The 15,038-nt window shown below is 35.9% G+C and overlaps 2 pseudogenes; one reads left to right on the top strand and one right to left on the bottom strand.

The window, feature by feature from the left end:
* Nucleotides 1–859: 859 nt before the first annotated feature.
* Nucleotides 860–2,395, top strand: LOC124616377 (annotated as a pseudogene).
* Nucleotides 2,396–2,479: 84 nt separating this feature from the next.
* Nucleotides 2,480–3,622, bottom strand: LOC124616029 (annotated as a pseudogene).
* Nucleotides 3,623–15,038: the final 11,416 nt, after the last annotated feature.

Genomic DNA, 15,038 nt, shown 5'->3' with positions numbered 1-15,038 from the left:
TTATTAATAAAGTGTTTCATTTACACTGAAAATTTTTCTGTGCAAATCAGAATATCTTGATTATTTATTTTATTATATTTATTTTTTGTTTATTTAATTATTTAATAAAAATAATTTTGTCGAATTTTGTCTTAGTATATTTTGTAGAATTGATTTTTTATATTATAGTTTATTGGTAATGTAATTGTTTTATGAAATATTATTTTAAATTTTTAAAAGTAGATTTTATTTATTGTACCTTTTGTATCAGGGTTTATCAAAATTTTAGTATTTACTTTACTTGTCTCGATTTGGGTTGATTTATAAATAATTTATAGTTAATGTATCATAATTATTATTAAATTATTTATAGAAATGAGATGTTAATCGTTTCCCAAGATATCTAGTTTCTTAAGAAAAAATTTAATTTTTTGAAGTTAATTGTTTTTATTTAATTTTTTAGGTATAAATATTAACTTATTTATTCTTTAAGGGATAAGCTTTGAAGTTAATAACCTATAATTTGTTTTAATAAAATATAATAGTAAGCTTTAAACCAGCTATCTTTAAGATTACGTTTTAGTTCATTATTTTTATTTTTGATTTTATAATTATTTTAGGTTTTTTATTAAGATTATAAATTTAATTTTGAAATTTTTGTAATAATGATAGAATTAGTATATTTATTTGTATATAATTTTTACCTTGTTAATTTATTATAAGGAACTAGGCAAAATTGATTTCCGCCTGTTTATCAAAAACATGTCCTCTAGAAAATATTTGGAGGTCTGGCCTGCTCACTGAGCATATTTTTAAAGAGCCGCGGTATTTTGACCGTGCAAAGGTAGCATAATCATTAGTCTCTTAATTAGTGGCTGGAATGAATGGCTTGACGAGAAATCAACTGTCTCTTAATAAATTTTTGAATTTAACTTTTGAGTCAAAAGGCTTAAATTTTTCTTTAGGACGAGAAGACCCTATAGAGCTTAACATTTTATTTTTATATAGTTTTTTGTTTGTCTTTCTATATTTAATGATGATGTTTTGTTGGGGTGACATGAAGAATAAATAAACTCTTCATTATTATATCATTTATTTATGTTTGTTGTTTTGATCCATAATTTATGATCATAAGATTAAGTTACCTGAGGGATAACAGCGTAATTGTTTTTGAGAGCTCATATCGACAAAGCAGATTGCGACCTCGATGTTGGATTAAGAAAAATTTTGGGTGCAGTAGCCCAGTAATTAGGTCTGTTCGACCTTTAAATTCTTACATGATCTGAGTTCAGACCGGCGTGAGCCAGGTCGGTTTCTATCCTAAGATTATTAATTCATATTAGTACGAAAGGACCATATGGTTGAAATATTTTTTATTTTATTGATTAATACTAATTAAATTACTATTTTGACAGATTAATGTGTTGAATTTAGAATTCATTTATGTAGATTTTTTCTACAAATAGTATTGATATTTTATGATTTATTTATGTTTATTTTGAATTTTCTTTTATTAGTTATTTGTGTTTTAATTAGTGTTGCTTTTTTAACTTTATTAGAGCGTAAGGTTTTAGGTTATATTCAAATTCGAAAGGGTCCAAATAAAGTAGGTTTTGTTGGAATTCCTCAACCCTTTAGTGATGCTATCAAGTTAATTTGTAAGGAGCAGCCAATTCCTATTATATCTAATTATTTACTTTATTATTTTTCTCCTGTTTTTAATTTAATAATTTCCTTGGCTGTTTGAGTGATTTTTCCTTACTTAACTTATATATGTTCTTTTTCTTATGGATTTTTGTTTTTTTATGTTGTACTAGATTAGGTGTTTATACTGTTATAATTGCTGGTTGGTCTTCTAATTCAAATTATTCTTTACTAGGTTCTCTTCGTTCTGTTGCTCAAACAATTTCATATGAAGTTAGTTTGGCTTTAATTTTATTATCTTTAATTATTTTAATTGGTAGTTTTAACATGTTTGATTTTATAAACTATCAGCTTTATTGTTGATTTATTATTTTTTCTTTTCCTTTAGCTTTAGCTTGTTTTGCTTCTTGTTTAGCTGAAACTAACCGTACTCCTTTTGATTTTGCCGAGGGTGAATCTGAGTTAGTTTCAGGTTTTAATATTGAATATGGTGCAGGAGGTTTTACTTTAATTTTTTTAGCTGAGTATACTAGAATTGTTTTTATAAGAATGTTATTAGCTTTAATTTTTTTAGGTGGTGATTTTTATTCTTTTATATTTTTTATTAAGCTTGCTGTAATGTCCTTTGGTTTTATTTGAGTTCGTGGTACATTACCACGTTTTCATTACGATAAGTTAATGTACTTAGCTTGAAAAAGTTTTTTGCCATTATCTTTAAATTTTTTTATTTTCTTTGTTGGTTTAAAGATTTTATTTATTTCATTTATTTAGTGAAATTTTTTAAGAAAAGTTAATAGAAGAGTTAAACTTATAGTTTTATGTTTTCAAAACATATGCTTTTCCTAAGCTAATTAACTTATTATTCCTTAATTAGCTTATCTCATGCGTTTGCAACATGCACATTAATTAAGAAGTATGTAAAGTAAATAATTGTTAAGATTTGTCCTGTTATAATATAAGGTTCTTCAACAGGCCGTTTTCCAATTCATGTTAATAAGCATACAACAACTACTATAATTCAGAATAAAATCTGGTTGATAGGATAGAATTGAATACCTCGGAATGGTGTTTTATTATAAAATGGTAAAATTATTAAGATTCTAATTGATAGGAATAATGCAATAACACCTCCGAGTTTATTAGGGATTGACCGAAGAATTGCATATGCAAATAAGAAGTACCATTCTGGTTGAATACGGACAGGAGTTACTAATGGGTTGGCAGGTACAATATTATCCGGATCCCCTAGGAGGTAAGGATTAATCAAGCACAATATAATTAATAATGATGTTATTAATACAAATGTAATAGAGTCCTTGAAAGTAAAGTATGGGTGAAATGGAATTTTTTCAATATCTCCATTTAGTCCTAAAGGGTTATTAGACCCTGTTTGGTGAAGGAAAAATAAATGAATTGCTGCTATTGCAGCAATAATAAATGGTAATACAAAATGGAATGTAAAGAATCGATTTAATGTTGCATTATCAACAGCAAATCCTCCTCACACTCATTGAACTAAATCTGTTCCTAAGTATGGGATTGCTGATATTAAATTAGTAATTACTGTTGCACCTCAGAATGATATTTGACCTCAAGGTAAAACGTATCCTATAAATGCAGTTGCTATAACTAAAAATAGGATTACTGTACCAATTATTCAGGTGTGTATGTATATATAAGATCCGTAGTAAATTCCTCGTCCTACATGCAAATAAATACAAATAAAAAATATAGAAGCTCCATTTGCATGTAAGGTTCGAATAATTCAGCCATTATTTACATCTCGGCAGATGTGAACTACACTACTAAATGCTATTTCAATATTTGATGTATAATGTATAGCTAAAAATAGTCCAGTTACAATTTGAATTACCAAACACAGCCCTAGTAGGGACCCAAAATTCCATCAAAATGAAATATTTGTTGGTGCGGGTAAATCAACTAAAGAGTTATTAATGATTTTAATTAAAGGATGTCTCAATCGTAAGGGTTTATTCATTAGTAAATTATCTTATTTTACGAATAGGCCCCTGGTTAATGTTGGTGATTTTAACAACTGCTAATAGTGCTAAAAATAAATAAATTATTATTATTATTGTAATAATGAATGTTGGTCTATTATATTGTTTTTCTAAAGATATTGTTATTTCTTGATAATTGATTGAATTATCAATATTTATAGTTTCAGTATTTTTGAAAAAGTCTATAAATATTGTTATATCTAAAATAATTAATGTTGATATGATAAATATTCATATTGTTAAGGTAATAATTATTGTAATTGATTTAGGTTGAAATATTTCGTTTGATGCAATTCTCGTAATATAAATAAATAGAACTAATATACCACCAAGAAATGTTAAAAATAAAATATATGATAACCAATATCTTTCCATTATTGTTCCTGTTATTAGTCCAACTAAAAAGGTTTGTAGGATAATGAAAAGCATTATTGATATTGGGTGTCTTAATTTAATAAAATTAATATTTATTACGTTTGATAGTGATATAATTATTATTGGCACAATATTTGCTGGGTAAATATCTCTTGTTATCGCGTTAAATTAGCACAAAAGCATCTAAGCTGCTTCACATGAGTAATAGTACTGAGTTATTCAAAAACTCTAACTTTCGAATTGCATTGTGTCAGTCATATACAGCGTTGTGGAACAAAAAACGTGAACTACCGACAAACTCGACATTTAGCAATTGTGGAGCCATGGAGCGTGCACTAACTGAACTTTCTCAGTTAAAATGTAGTAGAAAAACCTCTGATAGGCTGTTCACAGGGGTTATGGCGCTTGCTTTTTCATGTAGTGCGTCCTAGCTGAGTACACTCTAAAAACTGCGAAAGTTGATCGAGGCTGAACGCAATCCCACCCCTCGCTGCCTAGCGCATTCAGTGCTTCCGCCAGCTTCTGCAGTTACATTGCCCCGGGTAACGCACTTCTGAATTCTAAATTCGCTGTTTTAAGGTTTCATGTTTCTTAGCTGCAGAGAGATAAAAACTGAATGAGCACCATCACCTCTCGCAGTTAGGATTTGCTAACAAATGAGTACAGTGGTAAAGGAAGATAATGAAATTGTGGACAATATGGATATGCCAAATGATACCTGTTCTCGTGTCAGAGCTCCTTTAACGGGTAGAACACTTCGCTGGGCAGCCAGCAACAACAGTGCTGTTCGAGTAAACCCCATTTCACACCTGCAGGGTGTACGTATGGTGAAGAGTCTTGCCAGCCTATGTTATCTAGACGTAGTTTCTACGGAAATAAGGAGCCGAATTGAATGAATGACACAGGCTTAATTTGAAAAACCTGTTTAAGCATCAGTGTAGCACAATCTTCCACAGCTTCCTCAGTTTCAATAAAATGGTGGTGCAACATCGCATAATGTAAAATAATCAGTGATAGCTATATGGTAAATTTGTAACTTCGTCATCGCAAGGTGTGGAGATTTTCCTGGTTGCCAAGCGAGCGTATTTGTCGGCTTGTAAGTTATTTTCTGGTGTATCTGCGGTAAAAATCGTTCTACGTTATTTGGCTAAGGGAACCGGACAGATAAAAACAAAGAAGGCAAAATGAGTGACATCTTAGATGAGGTATTGCAGTGAGTAATGACAGAAATCTAGGCAAAGGCATATTGAGAAAAGGACGTAGTTTACCCACAGGGTTAAAGTGGATACCTAACTGTTGGAGGGTAAGTTTTAAAGTTTATTTTATACTTTTCGTTTAAGGGGAGCCGGAGGTGCCTATGCTGCCCATGTTAAAATCACTAAGTTTGAGGAACATTTATGAATAAACTACCAAGTAGAAAAATTTGAATTTTTTTTTCCATATAGAGTGGTTTAGTATTGCAGTTATGACAGAGGGATTTTGGAGTATCTTTTCTAGTTTCCTTCCAATTATTTTTTTATTAATGCCCCAAATTTTTTTACAAATAATTGCTTTATAATTAAACTGAAATGAAACTACTGAACATATTGCCAAATGGCTGTGTTACAATGTAAGTTTGACCACTAGGAGTGCTGTATAAAATTTTCATCTCTCTAGCTTGAGTGGATTTTGAGAAAATGTTCCTTATATTCGAAAAATTCTAATTCACGGGAAATGGCTATCAAAGATTCTCAATACATCCCTGCACTATAGGATGGATTATCAGGGTCTTCTTCTTCATCCTCCAAAAGCTTCCTCTTCTGTCTTCTTTTCTGGCCTGTTGTTACATCATACTTCATATGCCTTTCTCTTCTTTCTGCTCCTCTTATCCTTTCTCTGTCAATATTTCTTAGTGCTCGTACAGTGTTCACCCCAGCTGTAAATCCTAATGCCTTCAGAACTTCACACTTCACACTGTTCCCTTGGTTGTAGGTTGCTATTGCATCATAAATGCCAAAGTGCAGTGTTTTTATGCTTACAAACACCCTTTTAGGAATCACTTTCCAAATCAAATTGTTTACGCTCTCATTAGGATTCTGCGTCTTTCCGTGTAGACATTTGTGTAACAATTCTGACTGTGCTAAGTCATGAAAAATTGGTTTTATTGCATTTATCACAGCTGCTGGCAAACCATGTTTGTGATCATAGTCCTTTTTTGCATTATATTTGCACCAGGAATCTTTTGGGCACAGGCTGTGTTGAGGGTATTCATCGGAAGAGGCAGTATGAAGGAACAATGCCCACACTGCTTTTCGCATGTCACTAACATTACTAGTATTTTGCCTTATAGCATACCCATAGTATCTCTGTAGACGTTCAATCACCTCATCAGTAAGCCTGTCTCTCCCTCCTATTGTCTTTCCATCACTGAGCTTTGAATCCAAAGTTTGTTTAAGCCTTCGAAGCCGTGCACCCATACGCTTTTGCACATGCCCAATGCATTCCAACCTTTCAACTACAAATTCATTCACATATGGTTTCAGTTCCTCTATAGTCTTGAAATCTTTGGAGTCACCATCCCCAAGGTAGTATTTGCTAGAAGATGTCACAGGGCTATGGCCAGCCACGTGTTGCTTAGCAGAAGAACGCACTGTTTCAGTAATTGTAGTATCGCAACTTGGTATTAGTGTTAATTTTATTTTCCCTACGTTCTTCCTCTTCTTATATACACGGTTACTAAAACGTGGCATCGTAACCAGATCAACGCTTTACACAAGAAGTATAATACTACCAACAACAGGCGCAACACTGACCTAATTCGAAACGGTAAACCGCAAAGAGACGATGTTCCGCGCTCTTAGCGCTTCATTTGTCACAGAAAACAATGTAGCCAACCCTTGCACACTCGCTGTATGCGTAACATAAGGCGCTGTATGCGTAACAGGCCGAGAAAATCCCAAGCAGTTCGCTAGGAAGTCACGAGAGGGTGTTAGATGCAATCATCGGCCGCCCATTTCCTCTGCAGGCGTGGGGGAAACGGTAATAACTCCACTTCTAGGGCGAGTAGAACAATAAATCAAAGTTTTCCTTAAAGAGGAATGTTCCAATTAATTTTCGGTAGCAAAAAAAATCGTAATTTTTTGGATTTGACCACCTCCGGCTCCCCTTAACCTCTTACGGTGTTTTTTTTTTTTTTTTTTTTTTTTTTGCAACGTTGTATTAGAATATTACGAAGATTATATTTTATTAAGTTGTAATCTCACAAATCGAGAAACAGCCTTTGTGAAGTATTGCTTCACTTTCAGCGAAATGCACTTTGGTATGCTGTACATAGCGCTGTAATCTGAAGACTAAAATCACAATGTTTATCTCACATGATACCGCTGTGTATTACACTGATATTTAGGTATATTATTCACAGCATATTATGAGTTGACGCAGTGGTAAATCGTGCTAACTATACAATAAAATATCCAACTTTGTGGTTCTACTGAAAATAATTATTCTAGAACATACATGCTCAAGGAATGAAATAACGTCCAGCAAGATACAAGTGACGAGAGGGGCAGGGGTGAACTCAATACCTGTTAAATATCATAAAAGTGTATCTTTCGATTCACTAGAGTTTAGTCATTGGGCCCAATGGCGTCGGTGTCTCAGACAAAATTTCTAATTCCCTTTATGTCGAAGGTGCACACGGTGCAGAAATTTCTGTTTCATATAAGTTACTTTCGTCAACACCAGATTACAAAAAATTTCAGAATAGAGATGTAGGCAGCAAACACCGGTAGCAAATTCTAACTAATCTTTGCCACAGTGTTCAGGAGTGACTTAGGAGAATCTCTAGACTCATGGCATATTCGTAGTCTGACTGCCAACTGTTGTTGAATAACTTGATAGGAAGTTATTTATTACATTTCAGGATGTCGGAGAACAGAAAGTAGTGAGAAAGATTATGATTATCTTTAGCAACACTAATCATTGATTGAGGTAAAAAACGAGGTCTTTTGACCAGTGAGACGTAATTTAAGATGCTTGGAGACAGATAAAACCCACTACAGCACGTAGGAAATACGTAAACTGAGCAAACTGAAGAAACGACGGCACAGTTAGATATGATGAAGTAAATTAAAGAATTTTCATGTTCTCTATCATCTAACTGTTAACAGCATCAGTATTTTTGTAGACAAAAGCCTTAAAGTATCACCTTTGTTAAAACTGGTCAACAATAATGATTGAAGCAGAAGAAATGAACTGAAATTTGTGCTGCGACCAGGACTCGAACCCAGGTCTTCTTGCTTGCTAGACAGAATTGCTAACATTAGACCTCCATCGCACTATGGTTAACATTGCTGAACGAACTACCCAAGTGGAGTGCCCTCCCCAACACAAACTTTAGGTCATACCTTCTGCTTAGTATAAAACTGGTCAGTATTTTAAACAGCGTAATACTGAAGTGAGTTACTTCCTATGATGGATCAAATTTTAAACATATTTTACTGCGTGCGTCCTGTGTATTACAATGTTGTTTCTTTTTCTTTTTTTCTGTTTTCTTTCTTTTCTGCTCTGTTTCTCTACTTATTCGTACCTTAGCGATAAAGTAGGTACTTTGAAGCGCATGTATTTCCAGATTACTGTTCTCTGTCATAGTTCAAATGGCTCTGGGCACTATGGGACTTAACTTCTGAGGTCATCAGTCCCCTAGAACTTAGAAATACTTAAATCTAACTAACCTAAGGACATCACACACATCCATGCCCGAGGCTGGATTCGAACCTGCGACCGTAGCGTGTCATTGTTACCAACGAGTAAACTCTTTAGCATGCTCACTTCTCTATTTCATCTATTTATTCAACAATCTTTTTTTTCAGTCAGTCTTGATTTGGTTTTGCATTCGCCCTTCACATGCTATTGGTGACAAATCCATCCATAGCTTCCAATGACAATCAACTTTTACTATGATATCTTCAGAGTTTATACATTTTACAGTGATCAAAACCAATAAAAATACTGAATCAGTTTCTTTACGTCACCACGTCGTTATTAGTGCTCTGTTCCCTGCTTTGAATTTTCAGTTGGTATTACTACAATATGACCAAGGCACGTCTTGCGTTCAAGTCCTTAAGAGATTTATTCAAACTAGCACCTCTCTCTATCGAATGCTCTTCCCTATTTTTCAGGGTGCAATGTAATGTGTCGTAGACCAATATTTGCTCTTTTATTTTCACTGTTCCTACAACTTTTGCCATTTACTGTTTCTCCCAGCACCAAGTTAACTTTTTTGCATATCTTTTCAAAAGTACCACTAACTTCTTTCGTTAAGGGACATTCGCATATTTGTTTCTTTACGACGTAATTTATAAACCCACTTAATTTGAAATTACCTTCTTTCAATACTACCAGTTATCCTGAGGTACATATTCCACTTCCATACAATGGCATGACATAGATCTGTATTTTAAGGAGCATTTTCACAAATTGCAAATCAACATTCGATATTCAAAATAAGTATTTCACACTGTCTGTACTTCTTTGTTGACAAATGCCTTCTCTGCTCCTATGTATCGTTTGCTCATTTCGTTTGTTTCCCAGTTTATCTTTCGTCTATTGTATCTTCACCAGTTTTAATGTTTCTGCCACTATTTATAAACCTCCTCTTATCCATTTCTCCACAACTGTCTTCTTTTTCGTATGAAAATACGTGTACTTATAGTGACTATTCCCAGGAACTACATACTTTGCAGTTTCTTTGTATATAATTACCAGGTATTTGATGTTTCTTGTTGTTTACTGAACAACAGCATGTATCCTCTAAGTAAATACTTACGACGGTGATTGTCGCAGGTTTCGTTCTCGTGATAATAGGCATGGCAACTAAATCTGATCTCTCTTTTGAATCCATGATTAGAACCTTTACAACGCTGCCATCTGATGTTGAAATTATTACGCCACAGTCTTCAAATCACCAGTTTCGTTTCAATGTTTCCATATAATTTCACTAATCACCACTATCTCTAACCATATGAAATATATTCAGCTTTTACCTATCAGAGGCATATTTCCTAAACCTTAACGTGCCTTGCTTATGTTTTTCTGTACAAGAAGCTTACCAAATACGATTAAGATTCCACAGCTGTCGTATTATAAGAGTGAAAGAAGTTTTTGCTCCTACTGCACGAAAGTGTTGTCTCAAGAATATGGCATTTGGATTCGAATAATCATTCTTGTAGTGGATGAGTATAACCAACGTGGGAGTATGACAACAGAATATTGCTGAACTGTAAAGCACAACACCACACCATAACCCGGAGAAAATAGCTGTCTCTGGCAGCGAATGCAATCGGTTTAGAACGAGTGAGGATAACGGCAGCATTTATACCATTTCAGGATGGAAAGAATAATGCTGTACGATCTTTTCATTTAATGACGAATGGACCAAATAAGTGACCAGATGGTGTAGTTTAGGTACCACAACAATATCCGAGAACAGCGGGGCTTAAATCCTCATCCGACGAAGCAGATTTTTGTTGGTCTCTCTAAACTGATTAAGAATAATTCCTGTATGCTTTTTTTGGAAAGAATATAGCCTATTTCCTTAGGTACCCGACTTGTGCGTCGTCACTAATGACTTTTCAGTTGAAGGGGTGTTGAATTACTTCCTTCTTCTGACGACACAGTAGGTTTCTGTACATGATTCAGTAAGAGCATCTCTGTTGCTTTATTTACCATTATTAGAATATTTTATGCTACAGCCTCGACGAATTCAAAGAATGACCTTAGTTGTACCAGTACTTCATAACATCTGGAGGCTGTGGATCCCTGTAAATATGTATAACATTCCCACCAGCACGTACGTCTTAAGGAGTACTTTATTAAGCCACCTAGCTAATTTCGAGCTTGTTCTCATTTGAAAGCGCGCACACATATGAAGCAGGGCAGATAATCCTCTTGATATACAACAGAAACAGCGTGACACGTGCACAGAATCTCGGTACAAGCACCCGCAAACCACTCGTAACCATCTTTGGCAGTCTAGCCACCAATGTATTAATGTACCTGTACTGCAAACACGTATGTAAGAGTGGCATTTGGTACTTACGTCAAGGTTGCGTGCACTGCAGAACAAGCCATATATACAGTGGTGCTCAAAAGAATCCGAACGACCTGAATTGCATTTCGCCTGATTCGAATGCAACCCACATAGCGCAGCTGTCAAGCAGTTCCTCTAATCGGCCCTTGGTACAGTCGTTTGACTATTGAAAATGGTTACAACCAGTCATTACTAGAAAACACTGCACTGAATCGCAATAACTCAAGATGTAAAGTAATACCAAGGTACTAAAAATATCAGGGAATATCTTATCACAGATAAGACGGTTCTTCAGGCTTGTAAGCTCACATTTATTACAATAAATGACATACATGAAATGGTACCACTCTCATTATTACGTCAGGTAGGTAATTCACGTAGTAAGTTCGTCGTATTCATGATTTCCTCTTCAAAATAACATACCGTACTTATTATTTAACACAAAATGACTTTAAAAACTTACGTTATTCACGAGCAGCATGTTGAGAATATGTATGAACTTCAAATGACACGACGAACCGTCTCGTTCTGCATATGGATTCAAACACAGGTCATGCAAACTAAGCAAAGACTTCGTGACTGACGGAAACTAACAGTCATTCCCGACCAGGCATACAGAGAGTGATATACCTCCATCTTAGACAGTATCAGTTAGCAAATATCAACTTTAAATTACATAACGTAAACATTGTTAACGGACGCGAATTCCTACCCAGCATCTATTGTCCTTGTTAACGAACTACGAGAGACGTTAAATATTGCTTCTTCACAAGTAACTTACTTGAAATGCCGTGAGGTAAAGCTTTGTGTTGGGCAGGGATTCGAACCCAGAGCCTAATTGGATTGTCATCGAAGCACAATCAACTGTGGCATATCGGATTTTCTCGGCAGTAGCTAGATGCTTTAACTGAAATGACGAGACGAAACATTAATTTTTTCTTTCCCAGAACTCCAACCTGGCACCGATTGCTGTTATATTCTAGAGAAAACGAACGTTAAAAATGGATTTGCTACACCAGCAGCGACATGTGAGCATGTTTGAACTAGAGATAATATGATGAAGAGTTCAGTGATGACTGGGAATCGAGCCACACACATACCGTTGTTGACTGCACACAAAGCCGGCCGGTGTGGCCGTGCGGTTAAAGGCGCTTCAGTCTGGAACCGCGTGACCGCTACGGTCGCAGATTCGAATCCTGCCTCGGGCATGGATGTGTGTGATGTCTTTAGGTTAGTTAGTTTTCAGTTGTTCTAAGTTCCAGGGGACTGATGACCACAGAAGTTGGGTCCCATAGTGCTCAGAGCCATTTTTTTGAACTGCACACAAAGACACGTCAGCTACCGAATTTTTCTCCACCAGCAGCTCGGAATAACATCCTTGAATTTACAATGATTTCGCAAACAGTTTTGTGTCTCACCGGCATTCAAAAACGTCAGATACCGTTAGTGTTGACAAGGAATGAAAATACATTAAAAATCAAAATTATTACTCACCAGCAGATAGGTGTTCTAATACTAGAGCTTGATAATACATAATGGAAGCTTTAGTGCCGGGCAAGGATTCGAACCCTTTCGCGCGCAATATGTGGAGATTTTGAGGAATCTGCAGTTTTGAACAAACAACAAATTGCAGTCGAGCCGTATTGTCAGGAAGGGATCAAATTCCGCGTTAAGGGCGGTCTGAGTTGCACTCCCGGATCAGAACCATTTTATCAACATACAGAAGCTCAAATAAAAGATGGAATAAGTGTCCTGTGACCCTACATTGCGTTTGTTTCGTAACTAGAGGTAAATAATTAGTATAAGAAAGGTTACTGTAGATACAGTTTCTCCGTGTCGCGACTCATGACTTTATTGTGGTTCAACCTAACGTCTACTTGGTAGAGAAGTAATATCATGTTTAACATGAATGTCAGAACACAATGCCATTATACCTTCTTCACTTGGCGTCGCCAGAAGAGAACAGAATCTGTGTCTTCTTACCAAAAATCATCAGCAGAAGTTGGAATCGAACCCAGACCATAAGTACACGAAGATAGCATCAATCCAAGAGACCACCAAGTTCTTTTCTCTATCACTCATTTTTCTATCATAACAATGTTGTGCCACACAGGATGAGAATTCTGACACACATGCTTCCTGTAGTGGTTTGCAGCATGGTTCAAATGGCTCTGAGCACTATGGAACTCAACTGCTGTGGTCATAAGTCCCCTAGAACTTAGAACTACTTAAACCTAACTAACCTAAGGACAGTACACACATCCATGCCCGAGGCAGGATTCGAACCTGCGACCGTAGCGGTCGTGCGGTTCCAGACTGTAGCGCCTTTAACCGCTCGGCCACCCCGGCCGGCCTTGCAGCATGTTCAGTACATTCATTTACTTGGTTGACCGAATCGCCATGAACTGGCTGCCTCGGCTACCCAGTACATACATTCGACTCTATTTTGTAATCACCGAAATAAAATCACGTAACTGACACCTACACAGAACTGCCAACAGTGTAGGATGCAGAAATTTAAACAGGAAGTGTTCCTTTCGACTTGAGCTACTCTATTGCGCTATGTGTTTCTTAAAAACGTCGTGCAGTGCAGAAGAAAAGCTGTAACTGTCTGTCTCTCAGAAGTCTAGATCCGGCCATATGCATTATCTCACAGCACTGCGCAATGCGCAAGTCCTGGAGGGATTGTTGTTGAGTTCTGGAGGTGTTGTAGCTACGTGTCAGCTAGTAGCGTAACGGTGAGCGTCGCGCACTGTCGATGAGACGTCGCGAGTTTGGGTACATTCACTGTAACGTTTTTTAAAACGCCATACTGCTGTCTGCTGAAGTTATCGATCTAATGAAACTTTGAACATAATTCCCTTCACTTCTCAACCCAAAATAGTCGCATGTGGAAAAAGGGCTAACTTCTGCGACATTTTGTTCTTTCCAGGTTTAATAGATGGCCAGGCTGCAGATGCATCTCGAAACTTTTGTATTATGTTTGGGGAGAGCGCATCGTGCCAAAATACATCAAAAAAGTATTTTCTACATTAGCTGTCGTGTAGCAGTGGCACCTTACTCTTTATAAAACCTTGTTTGACATTTTAAACTCAGAACAAGTTTTCTACACGTATGTAATCAATAAACTGCATGTGCATTGCAAGACTGTTATAGATAACATCAGAGAATTCGCGTATATCCTTGATGATTAATTTCTCTCTCGTGTTAACTAATGTTTTAACAACAGTAAAAGAAACCGTACGAAAATTGTGCACTGGATTATAAGAAACGAAATAAAACTACCCACGATAACCTTACGACGAAAGTCTGTTTTAATAAAACTGAGTATCTGTACACAAGCATGCCTCTATCGGCACGAATTAGTAAAATACTAATCACTTAGATTTCGATTGGGTCTGTATTTGATTGGTTTGCTGTGTCATACTCAAGTGGTATGCAAACGTGGCATTTCATAAATAAAGTTATGCATTCCTAGCATCCCAAAATTTGTTTGTCAACAGCGGAAAGAGGCGTAACCTGTTGTGCAGCATTGGAAGTTTTTCACCATTGCACTATGAGCCGAAAGTATTTTCCTGCGATTTCCTTATCGATGTGTGATCTGACTGCTTGTAGCTCTTTCACAGAAGGGATAAAAACGTTACAGTCAGCAAGACTGGAACCGCAAACAATAACAGGCCCTTTCTTTCAAGTTGGCACGTCTCCACAGAGCTATGGAAAAGGCATGCGTCTAAGTCTCCTCTTACGAGACTATTAGTGGCTAGAACTCGTAAACCACTATTTAAAGGACGAGATTAGATGCGACTTTCACGTGCAACGACTTTCCTGGGCTGAAAACCGTAAATTTACAATCTTTTGTTACAGCTCAGGCGTTAATAATAACTCAGATTATTCAATGGAAATGACAGGAAAAATCAAGTGAACTTAGTCCGTGCACACCAGGAAGTAAC

This window comes from Schistocerca americana, chromosome 5, assembly GCF_021461395.2.
Source record: "Schistocerca americana isolate TAMUIC-IGC-003095 chromosome 5, iqSchAmer2.1, whole genome shotgun sequence".
In the NCBI taxonomy this organism is placed as follows: domain Eukaryota; kingdom Metazoa; phylum Arthropoda; class Insecta; order Orthoptera; family Acrididae; genus Schistocerca; species Schistocerca americana.
This window is presented reverse-complemented; position numbering and strand designations above follow the sequence as displayed.